Raw genomic sequence first — 25,890 nt, forward strand, 5'->3', positions numbered from 1 at the left:
CTAAGATGGTGGAAGGTCGCTGTCCCCTGGGTAAGATGGTGGAGGGTCCCTGTCCCCTGGGTAAGATGGTGGAGGGTCCCTGTCCCCTGGATAAGATGGTGGAGGGTCGCTGTCCCCTGGCTAAGATGGTGGAGGGTCCCTGTCCCCTGGCTAAGATGGTGGGGGGTCCCTGTCCCCTGTGTAAGCTGATGGAGAGTCCCTGTCCCCTGGGTAAGATGGTGGAGGGTCCGTATACCCTGGGTAAGATAGTGGCGGGTCCCTGTCCCCTGCGTAAGATGGTGGAGGATCCCTGTCCCCTGGATAAGATGGTGGAGGGTCCATGTCCCCTGGGTAAGATGGTGGAGGGTCCCTGTCCCCTGGGTAAGATGGTGGAGGGTCCCTGTCCCCTGGGTAAGATCGTGGTGGGTCCGTGTCCCCTGGGTAAGATGGTGGAGGGTCCCTGTCCCCTGGGTAAGATGGTGGAGGGTCCGTGGCCCCTGGGTAAGATGGTGGAGGGTCCCTGTCTCCTGGGTAAGATGGTGGAGGGTCCCTGTCCCCTGGGTAAGATGGTGGAGGGTCCCTGTCCCCTGGGAAAGATGGTGGAGGCTCCCTGTTCCCTGGGTAAGATGGTGGAGGATCCCTGTCTCCTGGGTAAGATGGTGGAGGGTCCATGTCCCCTGGGTAAGATGGTGGAGGATCCCTGTCACCTGGGTAAGATGCTGGAGGGTCCCTGTCCCCTGGGGAAGCTGATGGAGGGTCCCTGTCCGCTAGGTAAGATGGTGGAGGGTCCCTGTCCCCTGGGTAAGATGGTGGAGGGTCCGTGTCCACTGGGTAAGATGGTGGAGGTTCCCTGTCCCCTGGGTAAGATGGTGGAGGGTCCGTGTCCCCTGGGTAATATGGTGGAGTGTCCGTGTCCCCTGGGTAAGATGGTGGAGCGTCCCTGTCCCCTGGGTAAGATGGTGGAAGGTCCCTGTCCCCTGGGTAAGATGGTGGAGGGTCCCTGTCCCCTGGGTAAGATGGTGGAGGGTCCCTGTCCCCTGGGTAAGATGATGGAGGGTCCCTGTCCGCTAGGTAAGATGGTGGAGGGTCCCTGTCCCCTGGGTAAGATGGTGGAGGGTCCGTGTCCCCTGGGTAAGATGGTGGAGGGTCCCTGTCCCCTGGCTAAGATGGTGGAGGGTCCGTGTCCCCTGGGTAATATGGTGGAGGGTCCCTGTCCCCTGGGTAAGATGGTGGAGGGTTCCTGTCCTCTGGGTAAGATGGTGGAGGGTCCCTGTCCCCTGGGTAAGATGGTGGAGGGTCCCTGTCCCCTGGGTAAGCTGATGGAAGGTCCCTGTCCCCGGGTAAGCTGATGGAGGGTCCCTGTCCCCTGGGTAAGATGGTGGAGGGTTCCTGTCCCCTGAGTAAGATGGAGCACGGTCCCTGTCCCCTGGGTAAGATGGTGGAGGGTCCTTGTCCCCTGGGTAAGATGGAGCACGGACCCTGTCCCCTGGGTAAGATGGTGGAGGGTCCCTGTCCCCCTGGGTTAAGAAGGTGGAGGGTACCTGTCCCCAGGGTAAGATGGTGGAGGGTCCCTGTCCCCTAGGTAAGATGGTGGAGGGTCCGTGTCCCCTGGGTAAGATGGTGGAGAGTCCGTGTCCACTGGGTAAGAAAGTGGAGGGTCCCTGTCCCCTGGGTAAGATGGTGGAGGGTCCCTGCCCCCTGAGTAAGATGGTGGAGGGTCCCTGTCCCCTGGGTAAGATGGTGGCGGGTCCCTGTCCCCTGGGTAAGCTGATGGAGGGTCCCTGTCCCCTAGGTAAGGAGGTGGAGGGTCCCTGTCCGCAGGGTAAGATGGTGGAGGGTCCGTCTCCCCTGGTTAATATGGTGGTGGGTGCGTGTCCCCTGGGTAAAATGGTGGAGGGTCATTGTCCCCTGGGTAAGATGGTGGAGGGTCCCTGTCCTCTGGGTAAGATGGTGGAGGGTCCCTGTCCCCTGGGTAAGATGGTGGAAGGTCCCTGTCCCCTGGGTGAGCTGATGGAGGGTCCCTGTCCCCTGGTTAAGATGGTGGAGGGTCCCTGTCCCCTGGGTAAGATGGTGGAGGGTCCCTATCCCCTGGGTAAGATGGTGGAGTGTCCGTGTCCCCTGGGTAAGATGGTGGAGGGTCCCTGTCCCCTGGGTAAGATGGAGCAGGGTCCCTGTTCCCCGGGTACGATGGTGGAGGGTCCCTGTCCTCTGGGTAAGATGGTGGAGGGTCCCTGTCCCCTGGGTAAGATGGTGGAGGGTCCCTTTCCCCTGGGTAAGATGGTGGAGGGTCCATGTCCCCTGGGTAAGATGGTGGAGGGACCGTGTCCCCTGGGTAAGATGGTGGAGGGTCCATGTCACCTTGGTAAGATGGTGGAGGGTCCGTGTCCCCTGGGTAAGATGGTGGAGGGTCCCTGTCCCCTGGGTAAGATGGTGGAAGGTCCGTGTCCCCTGGGTAAGATGGTGGAGGGTCCCTGTCCCCTGGGTAAGATGGTGGAGGGTCCCTGTCCCCTGGGTAAGATGGTGGAGGGTCCCTGTCCCCTGGGTAAGCTGATGGAGGGTCCCTGTCCGCTAGGTAAGATGGTGGAGGGTCCCTGTCCCCTGGGTAAGATGGTGGAGGGTCCGTGTCCCCTGGGTAAGATGGTGGAGGGTCCCTGTCCCCTGGGTAAGATGGTGGAGGGTCCGTGTCCCCTGGGTAATATGGTGGAGGGTCCGTGTCCCCTGGGTGAGATGGTGGAGGGTCCCTTTCCCCTGGGTAAGATGGTGGAGGGTCCATGTCGCCTGGGTAAGATGGTGGAGGGTCCCTGTCCCCTGGGTAAGATGTTGGAGGGTCCGAGTCCACTGGGTAAAATGGTGGAGGGTCCGTGTCCCCTGAGTTACACGGTGGAGGGTCCCTGTCCCCTGGGTAAGATGGTGGAGGGTCCCTGTCCTGTGGGTAAGCTGATGGAGGGTCCCTGTCCCCTGGGTAAGATGGTGGAGGGTCCCTGTCCCCTGGTTAAGAGGGAGCACGGTCCCTGTCCCCTGGGTAAGATGGTGGAGGGTCCCTGTTCCCCGGGTAAGATGGTGGAGGGTCCCTGTCCCCCTGGATAAGATGGTGGAGGGTACCTGTCCCCAGGGTAAGATGGTGGAGGGTCCCTGACCCCTAGGTAAGATGGTGGAGGGTCCGTGTCCCCTGGGTAAGATGGTGGAGGGTCCGTGTCCCCTGGGTAAGATGGTGGAGGGTCCCTGTCCTCTGGGTAAGATGGTGGAGGGTCCCTGTCCTCTGGGTAAGATGGGGCACGGTCCCTGTCCCCTGGGTAAGATGGTGGAGGGTCTCTGTCCCCTGGCTAAGATGGTGGAGGGTCCCTGTTCCCCGGGTAAGATGGTGGAGGGTCCCTGTCCCCTGGGTAAGATGTTGGAGTGTCCATCTCCCCTGGGTAAGATGGTGGAGGGTCCCTGTCCCCTGGGTAAGATGGTGGAGGGTCCCTGTCCTCTGGGTAAGATGGAGCACGGTCCCTGTCCCCTGGGTAAGATGGTGGAGGGTCTCTGTCCCCTGGCTAAGATGGTGGAGGGTCCCTGTTCCCCGGGTAAGATGGTGGAGGGTCCCTGTCCCCTGGGTAAGATGGTGGAGGGTCCCTGTCCCCTGGGTAAGATGGTGGAAGGTCCCTGTCCCCTGGGTAAGCTGATGGAAGGTCCCTGTCCCCTGGGTAAGCTGATGGAGGGTCCCTGTCCCCTGGGTAAGATGGTGGAGGGTCCCTGTCCCCTGGGTAAGATGGAGGAGGGTCCCTGTCCCCCCGGGTAAGAAGGTGGAGGGTACCTGTCCCCAGGGTAAGATGGTGGAGGGTCCCTGTCCCCTAGGTAAGATGGTGGACGGTCCGTGTCCCCTGGGTAAGATGGTGGAGGGTCCGTGTCCACTGGGTAAGGAAGTGGAGGGTCCCTGTCCCCTGGGTAAGATGGTGGAGGGTCCCTGTCCCCTGGGTAAGATTGTGGAGGCTCCCTGTCCCCTGAGTAAGATGGTGGACGGTCCCTGTCCCCTGGGTAAGATGGTGGATGGTCCCTGTCCCCTGGGTAATATGGTGGCGGGTGCGTGTCCCCTGGGTAAAATGGTGGAGGGTCATTGTCCCCTGGGTAAGATGGTGGAGGGTCCCTGTCCCCTGGGTAAGATGGTGGAGGGTCCGTGTCCCCTGGGTAAAATGGTGGAGGGTCCCTGTCCCCTGGGTAAGATGGTGGAGGGTCCGTGTCCCCTGGGTAATATGGTGGAGGGTCCGTGTCCCCTGGGTGAGATGGTGGAGGGTCCCTTTCCCCTGGGTAAGATGGTGGAGGGTCCATGTCGCCTGGGTAAGATGGTGGAGGGTCCCTGTCCCCTGGGTAAGATGTTGGAGGGTCCGTGTCCCCTGGGTAAGATGGTGGAGGGTCCGTGTCCCCTGAGTTACACGGTGGAGGGTCCCTGTCCCCTGGGTAGGATGGTGGAGGGTCCCTGTTCCCCGGGTAAGATGGTGGAGGGTCCCTGTCCCCCTGGATAAGATGGTGGAGGGTACCTGTCCCCAGGGTAAGATGGTGGCGGGTCCCTGTCCCCTGGGTAAGATGGTGGAGGGTACCTGTCCCCAGGGTAAGATGGTGGAGGGTCCCTGACCCCTAGGTAAGATGGTGGAGGGTCCGTGTCCCCTGGGTAAGATGGTGGAGGGTCCGTGTCCCCTGGGTAAGATGGTGGAGGGTCCCTGTCCCCTGGGTAAGCTCATGAAGGGTGCCTGTCCCCTATGTAAGGAGGTGGAGGGTCCCTGTCCCCTGGGTAAGATGGTGGAGTGTCCATCTCCCCTGGGTAAGATGGTGGAGGGTCCCTGTCCCCTGGGTAAGATGGTGGAGGGTCCCTGTCCTCTGGGTAAGATGGAGCACGGTCCCTGTCCCCTGGGTAAGATGGTGGAGGGTCTCTGTCCCCTGGCTAAGATGGTGGAGGGTCCCTGTTCCCCGGGTAAGATGGTGGAGGGTCCCTGTCCCCTGGGTAAGATGGTGGAGGGTCATTGTCCCCTGGGTAAGATGGTGGAGGGTCCCTGTCCCCTGGGTAAGATGGTGGAGGGTTCCTGTCCTCTGGGTAAGATGGTGGAGGGTTCCTGTCCCCTGGGTAAGATGGTGGAAGGTCCCTGTCCCCTGGGTAAGCTGATGGAAGGTCCCTGTCCCCTGGGTAAGCTGATGGAGGGTCCCTGTCCCCTGGGTAAGATGGTGGAGGGTCCCTGTCCCCTGGGTAAGATGGAGGAGGGTCCCTGTCCCCCCGGGTAAGAAGGTGGAGGGTCCCTGTCCCCTAGGTAAGATGGTGGACGGTCCGTGTCCCCTGGGTAAGATGGTGGAGGGTCCGTGTCCACTGGGTAAGGAAGTGGAGGGTCCCTGTCCCCTGGGTAAGATGGTGGAGGGTCCCTGTCCCCTGGGTAAGATTGTGGAGGCTCCCTGTCCCCTGAGTAAGATGGTGGAGGGTCCCTGTCCCCTGGGTAAGATGGTGGAGGGTCCCTGTCCCCTGGGTAAGCTGATGGAGGGTCCCTGTCCCCTAGGTAAGGAGGTGGAGGGTCCCTGTCCCCTGGGTAATATGGTGGCGGGTGCGTGTCCCCTGGGTAAAATGGTGGAGGGTCATTGTCCCCTGGGTAAGATGGTGGAGGGTCCCTGTCCCCTGGGTAAGGTGGTGGAGGGTCCCTGTCCCCTGGGTAAGATGGTGGAAGGTCCCTGTCCCCTGGGTAAGCTGATGGAGGGTCCCTGTCCTCTGGGTAAGATGGCGGAGGGTCCCTGTCCCCTGGGTAAGATGGTGGAAGGTCCCTGTCCCCTGGGTAAGATGATGGAGGGTCCCTGTCCCCTGGTTAAGATGATGGAGGGTCCGTGTCCCCTGGGTAAGATGGTGGAGGGTCCATGTCCCCTGGGTAAGATGGTGGAGGGTCCCTGTCCCCTGGGTAAGATGGTGGAGGGTCCCTTTCCCCTGGGTAAGATGGCGGAGGGTCCATGTCCCCTGGGTAAGATGGTGGAGGGTCCCTGTCCCCTGGGTAAGATGGTGGAGGGTCCATGTCACCTGGGTAAGATGGTGGAGGGTCCCTGTCCCCCTGGGTAAGAAGGTGGATGGTACCTGTCCCCAGGGTAAGATGGTGGAGGGTCCCTGTCCCCTAGGTAAGATGGTGGAGGGTCCGTGTCTCCTGGGTAAGATGGTGGAGGGTCCGTGTGCCCTGGGTAAGATAGTGGAGGGTCCCTGTCCGCTGGGTAAGATGGTGGAGGGTCCCTGTCCCCTAGGTAAGGAGGTGGAGGGTCCCTGTCCCCTGGGTAAGATGGTGAAGGGTCCGTGACCCCTGAGTAAGATGGTGGATTGTCGCTGTCCCCCGGGTAAGATATTGGAGGGTCCGTGCCCACTGGGTAAAATGGTGAAGGGTCCATGTCCCCTCGGTAAGATGGTAGAGGGTCCCTGTCCCCTGGGTAAGATGTTGGAGGGTCCGTGTCCAGTGGGTAAAATGGTGAAGGGTCCGTGTCCCCTGGGTAAGATGGTGGAGGGTCCCTGTCCCCTGGGTAAGACGGTGGAGGGTCCCTGTCCCCTGGGTAAGATGGTGGAGGGTCCCTGTCCCCTGGGTAAGATGGTGGTGGGTCCCTGTCCTCTGGGTAAGATGGTGGAGGGTCCCTGTCCCCTGCGTAAGATGGTGGAAGGTCCCTGTTCCCTGGGTAAGCTGATGGAGGGTCCCTGTCCCCTGGTTAAGATGGTGGAGGGTCCCTGTCCCCTGGGTAAGATGGTGGAGGGTCCCTGTCCCCTGGGTAAGATGGAGCACGGTCCCTGTCCTCTGGGTAAGATGGTGGAGGGTCCCTGTCCCCTGGGTAAGATGGTGGAGGGTCCCTGTCCCCTGGCTAAGATGGTGGAGGGTCCCTGTCCCCTGGGTAAGATGGTGGAGGGTCCCTGTCCCCTGGGTAAGATGGTGGAGGCTCCCTGTCCCCTGGGTAAGATGGTGGAGGGTCCCTGTCCCCCTGGGTAAGATGGTGGAGAGTACCTGTCCCCAAGGTAAGATGGTGGAGAGTCCCTGTCCCCTGGGTAAGATGGTGGAGGGTCCCTGTCCCCTAGGTAAGATGGTGGAGGGTCCCTGTCCCCTGGGTAAGATGGTGGAGGGTCCCTGTCCCCCTGGGTAAGATGGTGGATGGTCCCTGTCCCCTGGGTATGATGGTGGAGGGTCCCTGTCCCCTGGGTAAGATGGTGGAGGGTCCCTGTCCCCTGGGTATGATGGTGGAGGGTCCCTGTCCCCTGGGTAGGATGGTGGAGGGTCCCTGTCCCCTGGGTAAGATGGTGCAGGGTCCCTGTCCCCTGGGTAAGATGGTGCATGGTCCCTGTCCCCTGGGTAAGATGGTGGAGGGTCCCTGTCCCCCTGGGTAAGATGGTGGAGGGTCCCCGTCCCCTGGGGAAGATGGTGGAGGGTCCCTGTCCTCCTGGGTAAGATGGTGGAGGGTCCCTGTCCCCTGGGTAAGATGGTGGAGGGTCCCTGTCCCCCTGGGTAAGATGGTGGAGGGTCTATATCCCCTGGGTAAGATGGTGGAGGGTCCCCGTCCCCTGGGGAAGATGGTGGAGGGTCCCTGTCCCCCTGGGTAAGATGGTGGAGGGTCTATATCCCCTGGGTAAGATGGTGGAGGGTCCCCGTCCACTGGGGAAGATGGTGGAGGGTCCCTGTCCTCCTGGGTAAGATGGTGGAGGGTCCCTGTCCCCTGGGTAAGATGGTGGAGGGTCCCTGTCATAGAGTCATAGAGTCATAGAGTAATACAGCACGGATAGAGGCCCTTCGGCCCATCGTGTTCGCACCGGCCATCAAGCCCTGTCTAATCTAATCCCATATTCCAGCATTTGGCCCGTAGCCTTGTATGCTATGGCATTTCAAGTGCACATCCAAATGCTTCTTAAATGTTGTGAGGGTTTCTGCCTCCACAACCCTTTCAGGCAGTGAGTTCCAGACTCCAACCACCCTCTGGGTGAAAAAGTTCTTTCTCAAATCCCCTCTAAACCTCCCGCCCTTTACCTTGAATCTATGCCCCCTAGTTATCGACCCCTCTACTAAGGGAAAAAGCTCCTCAGCATCCATCCTATCTATGCCCCTCATAATTTTGTACACCTCAATCATGTCCCCCCTCAGCCTCCTCAGCTCCAAGGAAAACAAACCCAACCTGCCCAGTCTCTCTTCATAGCTGAAGCGCTCCAGCCCTGGTAACATCCTGGTGAACCTCCTCTGCACCCTCTCTAACGCGATCACATCCTTCCTGTAGTGTGGCGACCAGAACTGCACACAATATTCCAGCTGTGGCCTAACCAGTGTTTTATACAGCTCCATCATAACCTCCTTGCTCTTATATTCAATGCCTCGGCTAATGAAGGCAAGTATCCCATATGCCTTTTTTACCACCTTATCCACCTGTTCCGCCGCCTTCAGGGATCTGTGTACTTGCACACCCAGATCCCTCTGACCCTCCGTCTTGCCTAGGGTCTTTCCATTCATTGTGTATTCCTTTGCCTTGTTAGTCCCCCCAAAGTGCATCACCTCGCACTTTTCCGGGTTAAATTCCATTTGCCACTGTTCCGCCCATCTGACCAACCCATCTATATCGTCCTGCAGACTGAGGCTACCCTCCTCGCTATTTACCACCCTACCAATTTTTGTATCATCCGCGAACTTACTGATCATACCCTTTACATTCATATCCAAGTCATTAATGTAGACCACAAACAGCAAGGGACCCAGCACCGATCCCTGTGGTACCCCACTGGCCACAGGCTTCCAGTCACAAAAACAACCTTCGACCATCACCCTCTGCCTTCTGCCACTAAGCCAGTTTTGTATCCAATGTGCCAAGGCACCCTGGATTCCATGGGCTCTTACCTTCTTGACCAGTCTCCTGTGCGGGACTTTATCGAAGGCCTTACTGAAATCCATGTATACCACATCCACTGCGTTACCCTCATCCACACACCTAGTCACCCCCTCAAAAAATTCAATCAAATTAGTCAGACATGATCTTCCCTTGACAAAGCCATGTTGACTATCCCTGATTAATCCTTGCCTCTCCAAGTGGAGACACATTTTGTCCCTGTGGTAAACCACGTTCACTATCGTATCACTGTTAGTAGTTAGCACTGTTCACCACTGTTCGTTATAACTGTATCACTGACCACTATTGTATCACGGTACGAGGTCGCCTCTTGCCACACTGCTATACCTGGGATGACCACTGCCGACTCCGCCTTGGCTCCACCCACCAGGCCAGGTATAAAGGTGAGCGACTGGCTGGTATTCCTCCTGCTTGGATCGGATCACCCACGAGAGTGGGCTCTGTTATTTAGTCAATAAAAACCTTTAGTCACCTTCGTAACTCTTCGCCTTTTATTGGAGGAATTGATAGGTATATCAATTTTATTGACTAAATTTAATGATGTCCGACAACGAGTCACAACCGGCGGAGGAGCCACCAGCGCAGCTCCCAGGAGCACAGCCACACCAGCCAGCTTGGCTGCGAGCCCTCAGACCGCCGTACCTGGACCTGAACCCACGAGCAGCAAACTCAGCCGCAGACTTTAAACACTGGCTGGTCTGCTTCGAATCATACCTGAGAGAATCCAGCGTCCCTCAGGCATCCAAACTAAGTGTCCTGCAGGCACAACTGAGCCCGAGAGTATACACTCTCATCGAGGACATGACTACCTACGAGACCGCCATCAACCTGCTGAAACAGAAGTACCGGACCCCGGTAAACTACATGTACGCTAGGCACCTCCTAAGATCACGGCCGCAACAGCCAGGAGAATCAGTAGCCGAATTCTCACAGGCGCTATATGCACTCGCCAGGAACTGTGACTTTAAATCGGTGTCGGCAGCCGAAAATACTGAAGATAATATCCGCGACGCATTCCTGAAAGGCCTACGGTCCGAGTACTCACGGCAAAGACTGCTGGAAGCTAAAGACCTCAGCATGGAAAAAGCTGAAGCCCTCGCTATCTCCCTGGAAGTGGCCCACCAAGATCAGGAAGCATTCACCAGGTACTGCTCGCGACCCTGGGACTCGGGCCCGACCCCTACCACAGCACCCTTCCCAGCGCCGCCCCCGGGACCTACCTCTGCGTCGGCGTCCCGGACCCGACCGGCCCCGCCACCCCCGGCACCGGCCCCGACATCGGGCATCCGCGATCGGGCCGCCGGCTGTTTTTTTTGTGGCCAGGAGAAGCACCCGAGGTCGCGCTGCCCAGCCAAGAACTCCATATGTAAAACCTGCCTGAAGAAAGGCCACTTCTCCAAGGCCTGCAGGAGCGGATCCTCAGAGGCCAGCAGTGCCGCATGCGAACTATGGGGGCGGCCATCTTCGTTTAGGGCAACTGAGGCCAGCATCCCCACACATGAGTCATGGGGGCGGCCATCTTTGTTTAGGGCACCTGAGGCCAGCATCCCCACACATGAGTCATGGGGGCGGCCATCTTTGTTTAGGGCAACTGAGGCCAGCATCCCCACACATGAGTCATGGGGGCGGCCATCTTTGATTAAGGCAACCGACCCCAATAGTGCCTCATGGGGCCCTACCTCGTGGGAGACGCCATTTTACTCACCACGCCCGACCGCCTCGCCCGCAGATGACAACGACTCGCTCAGCTACACACTAGCTTCCGTCACCCTGGACCAAGCCCGCCCGCACCATCTGTCCAAGTCAATGATGGACATCAAAGTGAACGGCCACGCCACGACCTGCCTGTTCGACAGCGGAAGCACGGAGAGCTTCATCCACCCAGACACGGTGAGCCACTACTCCCTCTCTGTCCTACCAACGCGCAGCCGAATCTCGATGGCATCGAGGTCCCACGCCACGGACATCAGCGGCTACTGTGTCGTGACCCTGTCGGTTAAGGGCACGGAGTATAAAAACTTTAAACTCCTCGTCCTCCCCCATCTCTGCGCTGCCGTCCTACTAGGGCTGGACTTCCAATCCCACCTCCAAAGCGTAACCCTAGCATACGGTGGACCCCTCCCCCCACTCACAGTCAACAACCAGCAAACGTTAAACCGCCCACCGCGTAACACCTGCAGCCTCTCCACCCTCAAGGTCCCGCCACCCTCTCTGTTTGCTAACCTTACCCCTGACTGCAAACCCGTCGCTACCAAAAGCAGGCGGTATAGCGCCGGGGACAGAGCCTTCATTAGCTCTGAGGTGCGGCGCCTCCTGAAAGAGGGCATTATCGAGGGGAGCAGCAGCCCCTGGCGTGCCCAGGTCGTAGTCGTAAAGACCGGCGATAAAAACCGCCTGGTCATCGACTACAGCCAGACCATAAACAGATATACCCAGCTGGACGCATACCCCCTCCCCCGCATATCTGACATGGTCAATCAGATTGCACAGTATAAAGTATTCTCGACCATCGACCTGAAGTCGGCCTACCACCAACTCCCTATCCACCCTGAGGACCGCCAGTATACCGCCTTCGAGGCGAATGGGCGCCTATACCACTTCCTTAGGGTCCCCTTCGGTGTCACTAATGGGGTCTCGGTCTTCCAAAGGGAGATGGACCAGATGGTTGACCAGAACGAACTGCAGGCTACATTCCCCTACCTAGATAACGTCACTATCTGCGGCCGCGACCGGCAGGAACATGACGCGAATCTGGAGAAATTCCTCCGTACGGCCCAACGGCTGAACCTCACCTACAATAAGGAGAAATGCGTGTTTAACACCACGCGCCTTGCCATCCTCGGCTGCGTAGTGGAGAACGGAATCATCGGCCCCGACCCAGAAAGAATGCGCCCCCTCATGGAGCTACCCCTCCCCCACTGCCCTAAAGCACTTAGGAGAACCCTGGGGCTTTTCGCCTACTATGCCCAATGGGTACCCAATTACGCGGACAAAGCCAGACCCCTCCTGAAAGCCACTTCCTTCCCCCTCACGGAGGAGGCGTGCGCGGCCTTCTCCCTCATTAAGGGAGACATAGCCAAGGCCACGATGCACGCAGTGGACGAGTCCATCCCCTTTCAGGTGGAGAGCGACGCATCCGACTTCGCCTTAGCCGCCACCCTAAACCAGGAGGGGAGGCCAGTGGCCTTCTTCTCAAGGACCCTACAGGGCCCCGAGATCCGACATTCGTCGGTCGAGAAAGAGGCCCAGGCGATCGTGGAGGCAGTACGGCGCTGGAGGCACTACCTGGCAGGCAAACGATTTACCCTCCTCACCGACCAGCGTTCGGTGGCTTTCATGTTTAATAACAAGCTGAAGGGCAAAATCAAGAATGACAAGATTTTGAGATGGAGAATCGAGCTCTCCACCTACGATTATGAGATCTTGTACCGGCCAGGCAAGCTGAACGAATCCCCTGATGCCCTTTCACGAATGACATGCGCCAGCGCGCATATCGATAGGCTTCAGACCCTCCACGACCAGCTCTGCCACCCCGGAGTCACCAGACTCTACCATTTCATTAAGGCCCGCAACCTGACCTACTCCATCGAGGAGGTCAGGACCATGACCAGGAACTGCCAGACCTGTGCGGAGTGCAAACCGCACTTCTATAGGCCGGACCGAGCAAGCCTGATCAAGGCCACCCGCCCCTTCGAGCGCCTGAGCATCGACTTTAAGGGGCCCCTCCCGTCCTCTGACCGTAATGTGTACTTCCTCAACATCGTTGATGAGTACTCCCGTTTCCCCTTTGCCTTCCCCTGCCCCGACATGACCAGTAGCACGGTCATTAAGTGCCTGAATGCCCTCTTCGCCTTGTTCGGGTTCCCGAACTATATACACAGCGACCGGGGCTCCTCCTTCATGAGCGAGGAACTCCGGCAATTCCTCCTAGAGAGAGGTATTGCAGCAAGCAGGACCACCAGCTACAACCCCAGAGGTAACGGTCAGGTGGAAAGAGAGAACGCGACGGTATGGAAGGCCGTCCTCTTAGCCTTAAAGTCTAAGGGCCTCCCAACCTCCCGTTGGCAAGAAGTCCTCCCGACAGCGCTGCACTCCATCCGGTCATTACTTTGCACGGCCACTAACACCACCCCCCATGAACGAATGTTCGTTTTCCCCAGGAAGTCGACTACGGGAACCACTCTACCAACCTGGCTGACCGCCCCGGGGCCGGTCTGGCTGCGGAAACACGTGAGGACCCATAAAACGGACCCCCTGGTCGAGAGGGTGAACCTCCTGCACGCCAACCCCCAGTACGCCTACGTGGCGTACCCAGACGGGCGGGAGGACACTGTCTCCCTACGAGACCTCGCACCCTCAGCCGATCCGGAAACACCGCCACCACCCCCCCCAACCTCAGTCCAGGTAGACGGCATGCCGGAACCCCACGAGCCCTCGCCGACCACGCAAACACCAGCATCAACACCGGATAAGGCACCAGCACCGGATAAGGCAACACCACCGCTGCGGCGATCGGAGAGGCTTACGAAGCCTCCGGACAGACTGACCTACCAGAATTGGTAGTACACTTCACCCCGCCGGACTTAATTCTAAACAAGGGGTGAATGTGGTAAACCACGTTCACTATCGTATCACTGTTAGTAGTTAGCACTGTTCACCACTGTTCGTTATAACTGTATCACTGACCACTATTGTATCACGGTACGAGGTCGCCTCTTGCCACACTGCTATACCTGGGATGACCACTGCCGACTCCGCCTTGGCTCCACCCACCAGGCCAGGTATAAAGGTGAGCGACTGGCTGGTATTCCTCCTGCTTGGATCGGATCACCCACGAGAGTGGGCTCTGTTATTTAGTCAATAAAAACCTTTAGTCACCTTCGTAACTCTTCGCCTTTTATTGGAGGAATTGATAGGTATATCAGTCCCTCAGGATTTTTTCCAATAATTTTCCTACCACTGATGTTAGGCTCACTGGCCTGTAGTTCCCCGGTTTTTCCCTACTACCCTTCTTGAATAATGGTACTACATTAGCGGTTCTCCAGTCCTCTGGCACATCCCCTGTGGCCAGAGAGGTCCTGAATATATGTGTTAGAGCCCCCGCAATCTCCTCCTTTGCCTCACACAGCAGCCTGGGATACATTTCATCCGGGCCTGGGGATTTATCCATTTTTAGGCCAGCTAAAACCGCCAATACCTCCCCCCGCTCGATGTTAATATGTTCGAGCATATCACAGTCCCCCCGCCCTATTTCTATGTCTACATCGTCCTTCTCCATAGTGAAAACAGACGCAAAAAATTCATTCAGAACCCCTCCTACACCTTCCGGCTCCACACACAGATTGCCACTTTTGTCCCTAATGGGCCCTATTTTTTCCCTAGTTATCCTCTTACCCTTAATATACTTATAAAACATCTTCGGATTTTCCTTTATTTTGCTTGGGTAAGATGGTGGAGGGTCCGTGTTGTAAGATTCTCAAAATTCACAGATCCCCCAAAACTCGGAGAGAAACCCTAAAGAAAAGGACTTTGGACTCTTTTCTAACCACTTCAGGGTGATAAAATGTCTTGGGCCTAACAGAGGGAGATTCAAGGTCAAAAACCAAGATTTGGTATTTTAAAAAAAGGCATGTTTGGGCTTATAAAGGAAAAGGTTCCATCAGGAGATTGGATCAACCTCTGTAATAGACAGTTTGAGTATTGGAGTTAATCAAACTGTCTGGGGAACTGTCTAACGTCACTCAGCCCCTATCAGACAATTTACATTCTAACAATAGACCCACGGAAGAGCAGTCCCCATCCAAATTACAGGACCCATCAAAAACATGCATAAAACAAATCACCTCGCCCAACTTCATAGAAATCTCAGGCCCAGTCAGGAAACTTGCAACCTGAGCACAATGACTACAATCAAGTAAGAGCTCAACAGCTCATGGAACCATCCCAAAACCACTTCACACATTCATAAACAAGTTACTATTAACGAACCCGCCAAAATCGTACAATAAACCGGGACTGATTTGGCGCGCAGATTAGGAGGCCCCATTTAGTATAATTGAAGGCCTGTTTTCTCAAGAAGACAGTTCAGCAGTTACACAGTTACAGCAAGTTCTCTACAAGCCCTACAGTTCTCAGCAGTTCTCAGGAGTTCACCGAGTTTGAAGAAGTTCACAGTTCTGGAAGCAGGTCAACAGACAAGAAGAAACCAGAGCAACAGTTCCAGTGACCATCAGACACCTCACGGCAACAAGGGCCTTACGAAACAACCAACCGAATATTACCACCAACCAACCGGGTAATATTGGGCCACCGCGACCAAAGAAAACCAACTCGGGAGAAAACCGAAGATTCGCAAGTTTTCCACTCTGCAATCTATTCCTGACTTACCCCTGAGTAAAATTTTTACTTAAAAAGACTCTAAACCCTATCTCTAACAGAAGAAAAGTGGGTACTCACCCGATAAATCCAATACGCACCCTACCGCATCAGCGGACTCGCGAAGACTGACCAGACACGCAGTTGAAGTCCTCTACCGCGTCCGGGGTACGGCAGGCTCCAACCAACACATCCCACGAACCAGCTCAACTGTCAAGGATTCATTTGGTGAGCATTATCCCTGGTCCTCTAGAGCCCAACTTAGCTAGTAAAGTGGGATTGGGAGAGGTGAGGTATTTTTCTACTGTAATTTCCCTCGTGTGTATCGAAGTGTTCCCCATTTTATTAGAGTGTTAAGATTGTTGTGTTATATTTTCTCTCTTGAATAAAGATCAAAGTTTCTTACATCAAAACCAGTTGTCTGCTGCACTTTTGTCACAACCCCCAAATAAGCCCAAGGTCTAGAACCAAGGGAGTGGGAGCGATTCGAACCACTCATAAGTCAGAGGTGAAGCTGACACACACCACCACCCCCTACATAATGGCGACTGCGGCAGGACCTTGGCAAAAGGGATGTGATGCAGTGGCTGCTGTTTTTGAAGAAAGAACCAAGATGGAAGAGAGGATTTCCTCTTATGTGTTTGAGAAAGTAAATATAACAAAGAAATGGGTGCTCAGTCTGTAGCGCGTTGAGCATCCAATGGACGCTGCAGCCGATTGGACTGAGAGCAAGGACCACAAGAAATCTGTGGAGAAAGCCATCTGGTTGGTATGCTCCCAGTGACAGATCCAGCTTTTAGACAAACGCGTTGAGGCACTGGCAGAAGAGCTGCGGGAATCAGCTCAACTGTCTCACGCAAGGGCTCTAGCAGGGGAAAAATTATTGGCAGAACTAACCACCCAAAATCAGGAAAAAATGCAGATAGTAGAGAAACATAGAAACAGACAGGAATACTTTCGGTGTCAGGTCACCAAAGCTAAAAACAGTGAACTGGTGTTACGGGAAGAGAACGCCCGCCTTGCCAAGCAAGTAAGAGAGCAGGACGAGAGGTTGAGAGACGTCCAGGCAGCTTACAAAATAGCAAGCACTAGAGGGTATGAGGCGGGAGATCACGGCCCCTGCCAGAAACAAATCGAGAGTTTGAACCTTGCTCTGTCCAGGGCCAAAGGCATGGTATGCCTAATAAGCCCAGGTGCGGCCTGGGTGGACCTGGAAGTGCAAGGGGAAACTGTTCGGACGCCACCTGTGGCACCGGGGAACAACCCGGTTTGGCAGCAGGAGGGACAGACGATGTGTGAGGCCGACAGGGAGTGCACACCACCACCACCTGTGGCGCCGGGTTTTAACTCGGTTTGGCAACAGGGAAGGGTGGGCGAACCAATGCAGGAAAGGTCAGAGCCGGGGCCGATGTGCCCAGTCCGGCAGCAAAAGTTTGGCCCACCCGGCGGTGGTGGGGGTCAAGGACCCCGTGAAAGCCAATTCGTGGCTCCCCATGGCACCCAACAGCTTAGGGCTATGATAAGCCACCTGAGTAAGCTCACCCAAAAGGGGGACCCCTCAGTCCACTTCATGGAAGTGGAACAGGCAGCGGGCATCAACGACTGCGATGACTCCGAGATGGCAAAAATGCTCCTTTTCTCCCTGGATGGCAAACTCTACCAGTCCTTCTCTGCGGAGAGTAAAAAAGGGCAGGGCGGATACGCTGCTATCCGGGAGGAAGTTCTGGAGGCCATGGGTATGAATGATGGTAGTCCCTTCTCCCGGGTGGAGAGGACAACACAGCTAGCAGGAGAGACCCCACAGGCTTTCGCAGACTGACTGTGGTCTCTGTACAAAAGTGCCTGTAATGGGGTTCTCGACCGGACTCACCTGAATCAGGATGAGCTGACCCAGTGGCTCTGAAGCCTGGTGGCAAACAGCTTGCAAAGGATCAGAGCCAAGGCTGAGCTGTGGCTTGACCCGAAAGGACCCCGGGTCACCGAGGAGACAGTGGTCAGACAACTGACTGTGGCTCACTGGAACGGTAGTGTTGTATGAACGCATTCAAGCATAGAATCAGGCAGACAGGCTCATAACTACGATGTTCTCTTTATTCAGTAAAAATGGCTGACTGCTGCTTTCCCGGGTAATTCCCATAATGCAATGCTCATTATATTACCGTATTAACTGGTGTTAAACTCGCACATTACATTACCGTATTGACTGGTGTCAAACTCGCAATCAATACACGACATCCCCCTTTTCCTTGGAAACAAACTTGCAGTTTACAAACAGTTGCTTACAATAACACTGCATAACTTATTTGGTTTATAAACTTTTTATTACAAACTTGCGTCTTACCACACAACTAAATAATTCCCAGGTTTAAACATTTAACATCACCCATGCAGTTCTCGCACAGTTTATGTTATGACATAATCAGACAGTCTTTGGGGTTTTCTTTTAACCCTTTGCGGTCTGGCTGTATTGGGTATGTCTGACATGTTGGTGTCAGTGGGTATTGCCTGTGTCACAGTGGTATGTGTGTCAGGGTCTACTTGTTAAGTATGCGTATTGTATTGAACAATTAACACAAAGACTTAAACGTATAACTCAAACAGGTCTTTACTGGTTGGAGGTAGGGACTATACGTAGGTCTTTACTTCATGCCCACAGGCGGGAACTGAGGGGAGATCAGTACCCACAGTACTATTTATACCCCTATGGCCAGGAGTGGTACTGCGTATCACTACGCCCTACAAGTAGTGCAGTCCTGTCCATAGGTTCAAAGTAGCACACATATTACATACACAACATTCCTCCCTTCTTAGCTTTACAGTCATCTCCCCATTTAACATAACGTAATAACATATATACATATATAACTTCAGGTTTACATAACAGAATAACATAGATACATAGATAACTTCATGTCAAAACAGATCACAGATTCAGTCTCTGCGGAAAACAGTTCACAGATTCAATCTCTGTGGTGTAGTCGGTTCACGTTGCTGGAGTGACTCATTCAATAGTCCTTCCATGGATTTAACAGTTTGAACTTCCGAACTGAATTGGCTCCTTTCGGAGGGACCACGTGTGTGATCTGGTAGAGGTAATAATGGTTCAGATGGGTCATCTTCTGTTTCGACTTTTCCTTTTCTGCTTCTTGGAGACTCTCTGGGCTCCACTGTCAGCTGCCAGCTGCATGCGCAGTTCCTCCTTCTCTTCCTCCTTTTTCCGTAGTAGAGCCACCTTCTCCCGATGTTCCGTAGACTTTCGGTGCTCCTCCATGATTTCTGTATGGTGGGAGTCGAAGTTACAAGTTGGGCAGGACAGGACATAGTAATATTCGGTGTCGTCCTGATCTAGGCCAGCGAGAGGGTCTTCTATTTCCTCCATACCCAGCTGGGCGTTAGCCAGCTTTTGTTCCAAGTCCAGACATCTTTCCTGAAGAGACTTCTTCATGCGTACCTCTTCATCCAGCTTTTTCTGGGCTTTCAGCAAGTCGTTTACTAATGACCTCATTTGAGATTTTACTACTTCAACTTCTTTTGGAGATTGATTGATCGGACTATTCAATCCCTCTACCGGAGCAGCTGTTTCAGCGGTCTGTTGTTCTACGTTGACGTGAGTCAGCGTACTTTTGGCATCCAAGGGCTGCTCTGTTGCAGTCATCTCAGTCTGTGTTGCCACCTCAGCTCTTCCAATAACCTTTGAGAGCTCCGAACCCCTTTCGTTTGAATATTGAAGTTCGTGTTCAAGTTTTTTCCATTTCAGAGTCCTGTCCTTCAGCATATGCAGGAGTTGGCTGACCGTTAACTCCTCTGACATCAGACGTTTTGTGTGCTCCTGCTCCATTTTCTCCATCAGCTGCTTCTGTTGTCTTTCCAGATTCTCCAACTCTATATCCAAGAACTCTTTCGTTGCATTCAACTCTTGCTCAAAACGGCGAAGCATTTGTTCTAATTGCTGTTGTAGTTTGAAATGGAGTTGAGTTCGAGCCCGGTGTCCCTCAGAAATGGGCACATCAGTAGACTTGCCAGACTCAGAATCCACAGTTAAACTATGTTGTTGTTGCTCAGTGGAATTCTGTGCTGAAACTTTGTCTTTTGCACCTGAGTTGGGCTTACCATCATCCGTTCCAGAGTCTGGGCCGACTATCTTCACCGAGTTCTCACTCGTTACTGTTTGTAGGAAATGCCAGTCCATATTCATTTTCCTAATCCACTCCCGTCCTAGTAGTGGAGGACCTCCTTCAGATATCACATATAAGTCCATTATTTGACTGTCTTCGCCCTTGTGGACCACTGCAACCTCTATTTTCCCGATGGGGTACACTCTTTGCCCCGTGTATGTTTTCAATATAATCCCCGTATCCTGCAGGGGAATATGTTGGAATAACTTTCCGTAATCTTTCTTATTTATGACCGTCAATGCCGATCCAGTGTCCAATTCCAGTTTTACTTGGACTCCTTCTATCTGAAGAGTGACCCAAATTGTCTGGAGGTCTGCACCCTTACCAGCGTTGAGTACTCTTAAGCTAGCCAGTTCATTACTGCTAGCGTCTGAATCGGACTCCTGTTCGGTCACCTTGTGTACCTTTGCGTATTTTCCTTGCGGTGACTTCTTGTTGCTGGTCTTCTTCCCTGACCTGCATACTCTAGCTATATGTCCAAGCCTACCACAAGTTCTACATTCTTGGTTTTTAAACCAACACTGGTTCTGATCATGCGTTGTCTTTCCACAACGATAACATTTGCCAGAACTCACACCCAATTTGTGTGCACTGAGCTCCGGTGACCGTAGCTGCATTACTGCCGTGCCTCTCGCTGCGGCTTCGTGTGCTGCTGCCATAGTGACCGCCTTCTCAAGCGTCAGCTCATTCTCCTCGAGCAGTCGCTTTTGTGTATCCTGTTTAAATAAACCACACACAAATTTGTCTCGTAGTGCATCTGACAGTCCCGTTCCAAACTGGCAATATTTCGCTAATTTACGCAATTCCAGCAAATATTCAGCATTGCTTTCATGCTGTAGCTGCCTTCTGTCGTAAAATTTAAATCGTTCCGCTAGCATCAGCGGCGTGGGGTTTAGATGATCTTTCAGGACAGTAACAATCTCATCGAACGTCTTATCCGCCGGTTCATCTGGTGATAACAGGTGTTTCAATTGCCCGTATGTCTTCGCACCCATTAAATTTAATAATGTTAGAGCTTTATCTTGGTCACGAATTTTATTGGCCTTACAATAATTTTTTACTCTTTCAACATATATGGCCCAATCTTCGAGGTCACTATCAAAGGTGCTAATATTCCCGTGTTTAGGCATTGTAGATTTGCAATTTCTCAGATTTTATTTTCTTTACTTGTTATCAAAGATGGCGGCTTCCCGCTCTTGCCGTCGTCCTCCGCCCACAAAATGGCGGTTTTCCCGCGCTTGGCGGTCTTCACCCGTCCCCCGACGCCGTCTCCCTTCAGCCCCCGAGTGCGGCCCTTATCTTCTGTGCGATCGATAGCCCGCGCTGTGCACCGCGGCTCTCGCACCTTGAGCTTCTGCAGCCGCCGCGCCTTTCAGTCCGAGTGCGGCCCTTGTCTTTGGTCCCGATCGCTGGCCCGCGCTGCGCCTCGCACTTGAAGCGGCTCCCGGCCTCTGGCTCACCCGCTCGCGCGGCTCTTGCTCGCTCCCTCCCGGGCTCTGGCTTACCCACGAGGTTATGGAGGCTTCAGGGTCCTAATGCCTGTTCCTTCCAGTCGCTTGAAGCTGTCAGGATTTCTGCTGCCCTTCAGTTTTGAGTGGGGTGTTGAGGATTGAAACCTCTCTTCAACGTCCTGTCTTTGGACGAAGCCGCCGTGGAATAACTGCCGCAGGGTTCGAACCGACTCGTCGCCAGTGTTAAGTATGTGTATTGTATTAAACAATTAACACAAAGACTTAAACGTATAACTCAAACAGGTCTTTACTGGTTGGAGGTAGGGACTGCACGTAGGTCTTTACTTCATGCCCACAGGCGGGAACTGAGGGGAGATCAGTACCCACAGTACTATTTATACCCCTATGGCCAGGAGTGGTACTGCGTATCACTACGCCCTACAAGTAGTGCAGTCCTGTCCATAGGTTCAAAGTAGCACACATATTACATACACAACACTACTATACTGTCCTCAGTCCCTTGTGTTTCCTCCTAATCATGGAGTGTCTCCTTTGGTCCATTGGTTCTGTATTTCTTCACAAACGTAGTGTTTCTCGAGTAGCGTGCTCCGTCTGGAGATTCTACTACTACTTGACTTCCTGCTTTACTCAAAACTTTGTGGAGTGTGGCATTAAAAGGAGTGGTGAACTTGTCCACTTTGTCCTGCCGTACCAGCACCGTGTCGCCAACTTCCACCTCTGAGTATTGTGTTCTCCGCTGTTCATCTGCGTACAGTTTGGACTTGCCTTTTTGTTCTGCGTCCCGGTCACGTACTTCAATGTCTGCGCGCGACTCTGTGATGTCTGGCAGCTTTCCTCTCATTTTCCGTTTAAAGAGCAGCTCTGCCGGGCTCTTTCCTGTTGTGGCATGGTCAATGCTCCTGTACACAGTCACATATTTTCTAAGTTCACGTTTCCAATCTAGTCCTTCTGACTGAGCAATTCTGATTCACTTCATCAGCGATGCATTCTGGCGCTCGACTTCTCCGTTAGCCTGAGCCCATTTTGCTGTCGTTTTCAGGTGTCTGATCCTGTTGTTTTCACAGTATTCTTTGAATAATTCAGATCTGAATTGGGGACCATTATCAGATTTGCAGGTGATTGGCAAACCATGACGGCTGAAGATTGACTCTAAACTATCAATAACCTCCTCTGTTGTGGAGGTCATGATGTCGTATTCATAGTAGCGACTATAATAATCAACTACCACAAGAATGGAGTGGTTGGATGGCAAGGGTCCCAGTAAGTCTATAGCTACATCCTGCCAGGGGCCCTCCGGTAATGGTGTTGGTCTCAACGGTTCAGGTGGGTCGGGTCTGGCTACTATCTGACAGCCGTGGCACGCTTTACAGTGTTTTTCAGCTGCCTTGTCCATGCCAGGCCACCAAACCTTGGTTCTGAGATGTTGCTTTGTTCCAACTATTCCCAAGTGTCCTTCATGTGCTAACACCAGGGCTCGTGCGTGTAACACTGTGGGTAGCACGATGCGTGTTCCCCGAAGAACTGGGTACCCCACTACGCACAGCTCGTTTGCAATTGCTGCATAAGCTTTACAGTTCTCAAAATGTCTGTTTGTGATTGCCTTCCGTACCTCAATCAGCTCTGGGTCGGTAGCAGAGGCTTCCTCCACCTCTCTAGTAGTGAGTGCTTTTGGTGTCGCACTCACAGCAACAAATCTCACGTATTCATCTGAGCCATGAGAATGTCTCTCCTGTTTTGCTGTCTCCCCCAGCAATCGTGACAGTGGGTCTGCAATGTTTTGCTTGCCTAGAATGTGTATCACCTTAAAATCGTACGGCTGTAATCTAAGTACCCATCTCTCTATACAGGCACAGGGTTTAAAGTGTGGGCCGTATATCACTTGTAATGGCTTATGGTCAGTTACCATATGGATGCAGCCTCTCACAAGCCTATACAAGAGCTAAGGCCTCTCTCTCTGTTTGAGAGTATTTCCTCTCACAGTCTGTTAAACTACGACTTACATAGCATATTGGCACCTCTTGTCCCTGTTGGTCCTGAACTAGTACTGCGCCTAAACCTACAGGACTGGCATCTGCTATCACCTTGGTTGGTGCGTCCTTATCAAAATATGCTAAAGTGCCGGCTCTGGCCAACTCTTCCTTCAGTGCACTGAATGACTGTCTTTGTTGTGATCCAAATTTAAATGGTGCGTCTTTTCTCGTCAGGCATCGCAGTGGCTCTGTTAGCGTTGCAAACTGCAGGATGAATCTGCTACTGTACCCAACGAGTCCCAAGAAACTCCTCACCTCTGTAGCATTCTCTGGTTCCCGAGCTTCTGCCACCGCTGGCACTCTCTCTGCTGTTGGTCCGATGCCCTTTTCAGACAACAGGATTCCCATGAAAATCAATCGGTCCATGTTGAATTGGCACTTCTCTGAGTTTAGTGTCAGTCCACTTTCCATTAGTCTGGTCATGACAGCGTGCAGGCATCTGTCATGCGTTTCCTGGTCGTGTGCATGCACGATAATGTCGTCTGAGATGTTTTCAACACCCTCTATTCCAGCTAAGGCATTAGCTATCTCGTGCTGATATTGCTCACTAGCTGAAGATACACCGAATATCAGCCTCTTGTACCTGTATACTCCGTTATGTACTGCAAACGTTGTGATTTCTTGTGATTCAGGGGTCAGTTCTAGCTGGTGATAACCCCATTTCAGGTCCAGCTTACTAAACACCGTCAAGCCGTTCATACCTTGGAGTATCTCATCAATGGTGGGGATTGGATATCGTTCCCTCACTATTGCCTGGTTTGCTCGTCTCATGTCTAGGCATAACCTTACATCCTTATCCGCTTTTGGTACAATAACCACAGGATTTACCCATGGGGTGGGACCAGTTACAGGTTCGATAATGTCCATGTCCCTCAATTGTTTTATTTTGGCCTCTACTGCCCCCCTTAAGTTGAATGGTATATGCCTGAGAGGCTGGGCCACAGGCTTCACTTGTGGGTCGATATACAAACTGATTTGTTTTGTGTTCAGCCTTCCTACTCCCTGGAACACCTTTGGATACCGCTGTTCTAGAAGCTGTCTTACATCTACCACAGCTGAGACATCTGCGCCTATTTTTAAAACTCCCAGTTTCATGGCTGTCTCCCTTCCTAGCAATGGCTCTCCATGGCCTTTAACCACAATGAACTCCGCCTGCTCAGTTCTCTTACCTATTGTAATCCCACATGTGAATACACCTTTAACCGACAGTGGTCGGCTAGAAGCATAAGAGAATAACTTTCTCTCTGTCTTAGGGACATGTGACTGACACTTAATGTGTTCTGACTTTAATCCTTCCCATGTATTCTCATCTATCACATTATTAGTTGCACCCGAATCAATTAACATTCTCAGGTTTACTCCCCCCACACAAAAGGTAAGTCTCTCTGTCACGTTATTTCCAGTAACAGCCAATGCAGTCATTTTGTTCCTCTACATTGTTCACACTGTGTTTCTTTGTACCCTTTGTGCGGCATACTTTGGAGAAATGATCCTTTCCCTTGCACTTATGACATGTTTGTCTGCGTGCTGGGCATTTCGGATCTCTGCCCATGTGGTCTGTGTGTCCACATCTGTAACATTTCCTTTCGTTCCTATCGCCATTTCTCTTTGGTTTCTCTGTCGAGCTTTTCGCATAATACCCTCTTTTCTGTGTAACACGACGAACAGTATCTGTCGATAGCAAAATACTGCAGATGTTGGAAATCCAAAATAACAACAGAAAATGCTGGAAAAACTCAGTAGGTCAGGCAACATCCGTGGAGAGAAATTTGAGTTGACGTTTCGGGTCGAACCCTTCTTCAAAACTGGAAAGAAAAGAAAATAGATCGAAGGCAGGGCTGCGATCGGACAAAAGAAGTGAAAGAAACAAAAGAGCTAGACGAGATGGTAATAGGCTGAGATTAGGTGTAAAGTGTACTAGCAGGGCACAGTATCTGTCTCCGCCTTCTCTGTACATGACATGGCTGACATCTGCTCCTCGACGTTTTCACATTGTGAGGCCAATTGTAACGTGCGGGCGAACGTTAGACCATGCCCTTCCTCTAGCAATTTCTTCTGCACATAGGCTGACGTGCACCTACTCAGGATAGCGTCTCTCATTTGATTATCCGCATCCCCCCCAAAAGCACAGTCTTTAGCAGCCTGCCGCAAGCGAGTAGCAAATTGTTGCACAGTCCCACCTGCCCTCTGGGACAACTTATGAAAAGTCTGTCTAACAAATGCTGCGTTGACCTGGGGCACGAAGTAGTGATTCAAAGCACTAACTGGCGCCGTGTAGTCTGCTGGCTCTCCTGTGTCCGGTAGATATCGAAAAGATATCCTGGACATCTGGTCCGGCTAGGTGTAGAAGTAGAGCTCTTCTCCTCTGCTTTGTGGCAGCTGTAGAGGTATCGTCGATAATGAGTCCTTTGCCGTCGGCATAAAGCTCAAAAGACGTTAACCACCTCGTCCATCTTGGACCCAACGTGGCTGGCTCGGCGAAAATGCAAAATTTTGAATGCCAGTCTTCTCCATCCTATCTAACTAAAACTTGGGCAACTACCTATTTAAAATGATTCCTTTAGTTATCCTCGTCGCCAATGTTGTATGAACGCATTCAAGCATAGAATCAGGCAGACAGGCTCATAACTACGATGTTCTCTTTATTCAGTAAAAATGGCTGACTGCTGCTTTCCCGGGTAATTCCCATAATGCAATGCACATTACATTACCGTATTAACTGGTGTTAAACTCGCACATTACATTATCGTATTGACTGGTGTCAAACTTGTTGTGTCGGTACCTTTCTACCTAGACACAATTTAGGACTCAGAACTCAGAGATTCAAACATGAAGTGCTTTATTGGAAGGAAAGGAAGTTCTGGAAAGTTCCGAACAAAGAGAGCTAAAACTTAACAGAGAACACCCAACCATTTATCTCCTGTGACAGCGCCACCACAGGTGGGAGGAGAACACACAATACATAACATTTCCTCCCCTCTTAAATGGAAGGTCCACATTATTCCT

General features: G+C 53.1%; 1 protein-coding gene across 1 annotated transcript in view; it reads right to left on the reverse strand.

The window, feature by feature from the left end:
• LOC147121703 (2-5A-dependent ribonuclease-like) overlaps positions 1-15,573 on the reverse strand; it is a 97,028-nt gene extending 81,455 nt beyond the window's left edge. The window contains exon 1 of the mRNA XM_085982143.1: positions 15,289-15,573. The gene's annotated coding sequence lies outside the window, so the exon portion shown is untranslated. The remainder of the gene's footprint in view (positions 1-15,288) is intronic.
• Between the last annotated feature and the right edge of the window lie 10,317 nt (positions 15,574-25,890).

Source organism: Somniosus microcephalus, chromosome 3 (assembly GCF_052327205.1).
Source record: "Somniosus microcephalus isolate GS21.2 chromosome 3, FLI_Smic_1.0, whole genome shotgun sequence".
Classification (NCBI taxonomy): Eukaryota; Metazoa; Chordata; class Chondrichthyes; order Squaliformes; family Somniosidae; genus Somniosus; species Somniosus microcephalus.